Source organism: Triticum urartu, chromosome 5 (genome assembly GCF_003073215.2).
Source record: "Triticum urartu cultivar G1812 chromosome 5, Tu2.1, whole genome shotgun sequence".
NCBI lineage: Eukaryota > Viridiplantae > Streptophyta > Magnoliopsida > Poales > Poaceae > Triticum > Triticum urartu.
In genome coordinates, this window is record NC_053026.1 from 550461459 (window position 1) to 550469018 (window position 7560).

At 39.6% G+C, this 7560-nt stretch overlaps 1 pseudogene; it reads right to left on the reverse strand.

The window, feature by feature from the left end:
• Positions 1-2822: 2822 nt before the first annotated feature.
• Positions 2823-6583, reverse strand: LOC125507365 (annotated as a pseudogene).
• Positions 6584-7560: the final 977 nt, after the last annotated feature.

Sequence of the window (7560 nt, forward strand, 5' to 3'; positions counted from 1 at the left end):
GGTTACTTGTTCCTGCCCCAGGTATGTTGAAAAGGTTCCGCCCCTACTGCAAAGGCAGGCGGCTCTGATGTCTCCTTCGAAGGACAACATTGGATGCATTCTAATCCAGACTCAGGCGGAAAGCTTCCGCCCTTATCCGCTGTGACTCGGCATCCATTAGGGCTCGCTTTGTCGCCATCCTAGTATTCTCTGCATTAAGAACTTCCTGAGCCTTAGCCACCTCATCTCGCACCTTTGCAACTTCTGCATTGTGCTACGCCTAATTCGCTGTAGTGACCTCTGTTGCCAACAGAGTCATTAACGTGTCCAAAAGCTCGGATAAAACCTGAGCCGGCGGCCAGTTTGAGCCACTAGCCCTAGCTGTCATAGCCGTAGTTGAACTGGATGTCATAGCCGCCACTGTTGATGAATCAAGAGTCGGCCCAGTGCCAGCCATGAAAATCGCAGCCCTCAAAGGCGGCTCATAGGGGTACAGAATATTGTTGCCATCGGAGTAGCCCCCAAGCCCGCTGTCTTGAAGTTGATAGATCGATTCTATCTCTCCGGTAGAGGACTCATCACCTGAATAGATGGTCATCTCTCCTCCAAATTCAGAACCTTCCGCAAACCCCATGTCTCGCGTGAAACCAATGAAAACATGCTTCCGACCGGGTTGAACCCTGGCAGGTCGCGCACGCCGAGCCGGCTTGACAATGTCGGTGCAGATGTCCGGCTCAGGTTCTGATCTGCCGATATTGCCATTGAAGACATGGATTCCGCCAAAGGGGACCCGGTATCCGTACTCGATTGAGTCGGCCTCGAGGCCCCGGCCAGCATCGTCGATGTAAAGCTTGCCGCGGCGGCTCCTGGTCATCCTGCCAACGGCATATCTCTCGATCCCTGAGAAAGAGCCCTTCAAAAACTCGAAAGCGCTATGTTGAGGCCCCACGGTGGGCGCCAACTTTCGTAGTTTTATCACGGTAGATGCCCTTGTGAAAAGACTTAGGTGTGGAGCCATCACAACCTAGGTTGGCTTGAAGGGGTTGAACGGGACAAAGGGCATAAGGTTTACCCAGGTTCGGCCCCTCACAACGAGGTAAAAACTTACATCATGTTTTTTGTTGTATTGATTGAATATCGATTACGAGGGAGCAGAATCGCTTGACCTAGCTATCGATTGATTGTAACTTGAGTTCACTCGCCACAGGGTCTCGCCTTTATATACACAGATCGAGGCCTTGGGCTTACAAGAGTCCAAGCCGAATCACATAACGTGACCAACACGGTTTCTAAGTCGCCTTGCCTTACTAAGAAAGTCACCATCGGGCGGCTCACACCTCTGGGTCTTGGGCCTTCAACAGGCCACCTCTTAAGCCGCCTCTAGTCTTTATGTCTTCTCAGGCCCATCCAAGCCTTTTATTTATTGAGTCACCAACAGTATAACCCGGCCCATCCTGGGCGGGTCATACCGCGGGGTTATATCCCCAACAGCCACAGAAAATGATTTTAGGCGACATTTCATGTTTCGTCATGAGGATTTTGGTCACTAAATAGAGTAGATTATGTAGTGTCCGAAGTGATAAAATCAATTTTACAAACTACAACAATGACCATTCGCACCAACAATCTCTTAACATCGCAAGGATAACATAAAGTTTCTCCAATAGCAATGACTCAAGGAAGGGAATGGCACTCAAGCGTCGACATCAACGGATCCAACCACCAAAGGAGAGATCCTAGGTTTTCACCCTAAAGGAAGTCCTAGAAAATCATAGCAATGGCTTCAACAAGGTAACCCCGTAGAAACATTTTATTCCCAACTGGAACAACAAATGCAGGCAGGGAAATAGTATTTGTGCTACTGCTTTTTTAGGTTCCCAAAGTGCTTCCATACCTCGACATCAACCTTGACATGGTAATGTATGCTTGACAATCATAGTATACAAAAAGATACCAACATAATGATCATTGAATGTACTCTTAACGTCTGAAATTAATAATTAAAAAATTTGGAGCAAATATTCCTAAATATGGAGCGATTGTTGCTTAATACTGGGCAAATTATCCTAGAGCAAGCTAATATGGTGTGCCAGCAGCTTACAAGGAGACATAGCAGATACAATAGTACAATAACACTGTAGAGTATGGTTTACAATAAACTATGGAATCTAGGTTTATGCTACTCGAACTTTGAACTAGTCAATCGATAATTTGAAATGATCATTAACAAAATTTCCACTATTTCCCAAATCCCTTGGAAACTTTGAGCATGTGTCCTTGAACTTTTCCTTCTCAAGTGTGCCCTAGAACACCTTTAGCAGCACCTCACGGCTCATGATCAACATGTGGATTGATTTGATATGGATATTCCTCATCCCCTAGCATCGTGGCATTGGTGGCGGATGGGAAAAAGTCTTCTGCATTAGCCATAAGAATAAAACGAACCAAGTTATGCGCAAGCAATATGTGAATGAAAAACTAACAATGATAGAACACCAATGAGCCAAATAGTTCTTTTAGATTACAAGAAACTTGAGGATTGATCATTTCTATAGCAAAGAACAACTATTATAGAATAGGCCAAACCCAGCAATTCACAACTTATAGGGGCTACCAAAGCATTTTGTTGCCCATTCTAAATATGGTATTGTGTAGGACAAACCTCATCTGGGTTTGAACACATAGATCAATTTTTTTGCATAATATATAGAGTCGGATTATACTAAATTACATTTAAAACTACATGTCCCAACAATTACAACTAGGTTGGGACCTTTTACGATGACATGTGAATTCCTAGAAAAAGATTTTGTGCTCTATACTTATATCATACTATCAGTTCACTAAACAATAAGTTCACCTGCACTCGGTATTTCCATGCCATCACCATGATCCATTTTCGAATCTCCGGCACGATCAATCTTACTATTAATCTGCATTATAAACAATAGACCATCCAACCATAGTGTTGTGTCAGCACCAATCACAGGTGGAAATAGTTAGGGTCTATCTTACTAAGAGCAAATAAAATAAATCACATCACCTTTGACATCACTAATCCCATGTAGTTATCCAAGTTTTTTGCTTGTGGTTGTCTTGAACCACTCAAGATATTTAAACCCATATCTAGGATAGGCTTAATTTCCTCCTTTGATCTAAGAGATTGACATGTTTCCAAGAGCTTATACACATGCATCATCAGGTTGGTTTTGTTATCACATCGCCTGCAGTAGTATTGCACATCCATGGGAGTACCTCCTCCAACAGCTCCAGCAAAAAAATGTTGAAAAGCACAATCAAGGTGCCCAACATGCCCACATATGTTGTTCTCACCCACAACTGCTTCGCACTTTATGTAGTTATAACCTCGAAAGGAATAGTCAACAGTTCTACCGCACATAATGCAACAACTTTCGGGATAGAAATTAGGAAATGTAGAGAAGTTATCATAACCCAGTGCTAATGATGGCTCAATTATTCCATTTATCTCTCCAGTTGGATCCATAGTGAGAGTTTCAAGTTCAAGGCCCCTCATTTGTTGAGCTCCTGGAGATATTAAGTTGTTATAGAACAACAGACAATGGATAATGTATGAAGAAACAACAACAAATACGGAAAGGCAATATAAATGATGCTTCCCGAATATATTTTCATAGAGAACACCAAACAATTAACATATCAAATGAGAAGTTGTTCATTTCCTTATGTGATGTCTCTACAGTACTAGATTAATTCTCAAGCAATCCCTAGGTTAGATATAAAGTAAACTAAGGAGGAAGATTAATGAAAATTTGCATGAAAGTCTTGGATGGGTAAAATTGTTTTCCTTTCCTTTATATGAGTTAGCACTAGGGTGAAAACCACTGCTTGAATGAGCTGAGTGAAGCTCGGTGTCACTTGGACCAGTGGCAGTAGGAGTACACACGGGGAATATTTAAGGATCGTACTGGCGGCTAGAATTTAGAACTTGGGAAGAAGATAAGTTATGCAAACTGATATGTGTATATGTATACACTAATATTGACACATCATCCAAAATACAATATGTATATAAACTAATCATGAAAAATAATACAAGATATTTGTGAACAAGCATGTGCATCCACTGAAAAATAATAGCTTAAAGAAATTCCTGGGTTAGATGCAGACTTAAAAAAACACAAGTGCCCAGGCTTCACAACTGATATAATAGTAAAAGATATTCAATTCATAATGGCAACTACAATGGAATCTGTGACAACATGCTAGGGTTGCCTTCTTTCTCATTTTTTTTATTTTCTCCCTTTGTATGCTTATTTGCATTGGTAGTGTCTCTGGACCATATTATTTTTATTTCAATAAATCAAATGCACAACTTCTGTCGATAGGTTATCTTGTACTCTCTTCATAAATAAATATAAGAGCATTTAGATCAAGTGATCTAAACGGGACGTAAATTTGGTGAACATGGTTCCACGTGCAACCCTTACGAATAGTAAATTTGAAGAAATGCTAGAAAAAAAATGAATATTTGTGGTAACATACTTAGTCAACCGATATGCGCGCTACGAAGTTTCACAAAGAAATTACATCCTTGTTATTCTGGGCAAAAATGACAAAATCGAAGCTATATTAAAAACAATTTTTAATGAATAGTAAGGTCCTAATTGTATTTTATTCACTTAGAATTCCACGGGTGTCAATACTTCATGAAACTTCGCACGTGAGTAAAATGGTCGACCAAGTTTTGTTACCCCAAAATTATAGATTTTTTCAATTTTCCTTGTATTTTTTATTTACTATTCACGTGGGTGCGCGTGGAACCATGTTCACCATTGTCTTTCCAATCTAAACACTTTTATATTTCTTTACAAAGGGAGTATCTAGGAGGTATATTAAGTGGGACACATGAACAAAGACAATGATGTAGATCCAACAATGTGTAATGTATAGAAAGAACATGCAGAGTCGCGACAATATATCAGATGCAACCAATTCATATACACTTGCAAGAAAAGAATTGGATTGAAATATGAAACAAACCACCAAAAACATAAAGATGTTTGATATAAATGTTAATACTGATATCAGTAAGCCAATGCCCGAATGGAGATGAATATTGAGTGCTCCTCTAACAATAAAGTTATTTAGTACATAGAGGGAAAGTAAATGGAAGATCTATGGACCCTCATGTGTGTCTATTAATTAGTTCTACCATGTTACTTTCTTCCAAAAATATCAATACATGTGTTCAAATAAAAAATCTAAGGACCCAAATATGGAAGAAACGACTCGGTCGGGAGATACAAAAATAAATCATATTTACAATTTATAAAAGCATCCATTAGATGGAATGTGTTATAGTGATTGTTAGTCTTGTTGCATTATGTAAACTACAATGAAATATCTACATATAAGAATTACCTACTCATTAATTTCAGTACATGTTCTTATGGTTGTTGGTGTCCTCACAACTTCAAATATCCCAATATTTACAAGGACATCAACTTCAGAAACATTAGTACCCATACTCTTGTCCAGTGAATACATTTTTAACATTTAATGTCAAAGTGCAATAGAAAGGACTAACCTTTTTGATTCATGCTCCCTTTAGCACAAATACTCCATATAAACATAGAAAAAATGTGTCGGGTTCAACATCTGGAAATGTTGTCTTGATAAACTTTGTAACTTCTTGCTTACTTCTCAGTATTATACTTTTTCTAGCAGCAACAAAAAAACGTGAGGGTGGGCTAAGATACCTGTGCAAAGTTGGTTCCACAACATAAATCAGCAACGCCAAAGCGATTCATTTTTTAAATCAACTATATAAAATGTGAATAATTCAAATGCTATTTTTTGGTTGGTCCAATGCTATAGCTAAATATAAAAAATAACCTTATACTATTTTTGCATCTTTTGCATGGAAAACTATTAAACTTCAGAACTACTAAGTCCTTGCTGAAATCGTTTACCTATCGCACCAGTGCCAACTCCTAGAAGATCTATTTCCCACCACTTTCCAATGCCATTCATCTCCAGTACATGGCCAATTTTCAGGAGCATAGGGGAAACCCCTACCATATGTGCTAGCATCAACGGGTACTGCAATAAGGCCATTCTCACTTCTACATAGTTTTGATAGATAAAGCTCCTTGGGTACATTCCTTATTTTTACCAATCCATTGTGAACCTGAAGAAAAAATGAATTACATAAATGTGTAGCTCAAATTCAACTAAACCAATGCTAAGATATACTTTCCCACTACTAAATTTGCAAGAAATCACGTGAAGAAAATTCTTTGAATTCATACATTCATGATAAATTTCTAAAGGAGGCTGTCACAACCAACCATCTATGCTATTGGCAGTGTCCTCCCGGTGTAGTGGCACATCAAAGAAGTACTAGTTCATATCCTTAGTCCGCATCATGCACTCCTGGCCGGATGGCTTTGAGCCACATCCTTCATTGTTACCACTAGAGCACAATTGGTTCTTGGAATTACTAATCATTTAACAAGTGCACCACACCCCTGCCCCTAGACGATACTTCTCGCCCGTGATGCAAGTGGCCTCCTCCTCCTTGCTTTGTCTGGCCAATCAACAAATTACTCTTCTTGGCCATGATCTAGGCGCGAAATACATTGATATTATAAATCATTTGGAAGGGTTGTGCCTACCTAAGAAGGAACCAATATGGATTTCTTAGAGGATTAGATGATTTGGTAGAGGACATTAGATGGTTGGCCCTTTTTAGGGTTCATACAAATAAAACATCCAGCCATGTTTCAATGATGACATCCATGCGAATAACATGGTCATCGGTGCAAGCTGTAAATTTGAAGGTCCTTGGATCAAATTTGTTTATGGTCGAAGCCAATGACTCCGTGACTGGAAACATGTGATGGAAGGAGGACCCATGGCTCTTTAGGGGAGATGCCATTGTTCTTCAGGGGTACGGTGGATTTTCAAAGATGCTATAGTACAAGATGGATAAAATACTAATCGGGGCCCAAATTAGATGATTCGATAAAGGACATCAGATGGTTGGCCTTTTCTAGGGTTCACACAACAAAAAATTTAGCCATGCTACAATGATGAAATCTGTGTGAATAGCATAGTTGGCGCAAGATGTAACTTTCAAGGTCCTTGGATGATTTTTTATGGTCCAATGCCAATGACTTTGTGACTGGAAACATGTGATGGAAGGGGGCTCGTGGCTCTTTAGGGTAGATGCCATTGTTCTTCAGGGGTACAATGGCTTTTCAAACATGTTCTAGTACAAGCTGGATAAAATCCCAGTCTAGGCATAAATTCTTGGGCTATCGGATGGACTGAAGAAGAAGAAGGAACCGGAAAAGAGGGTTGCAAAGAAGGTTGGATGCCCATCAGTTAAAGTTTTTGTGAATGAAGGTAAAATCATAAAACAAATACATTCAAGTTTATTTAAGCTTGTGTTTACTTGGATGTGAATGTTCCCCTGGTTCGCTTTGTTCCAATCATGATTAATGAAAGAGTGAAGCATATGGTGACATGAGAGAAACTCCTAGATTATTGTGACTTCTGTGGCATGATGGGACACATTGTGACATAATGTGGTGA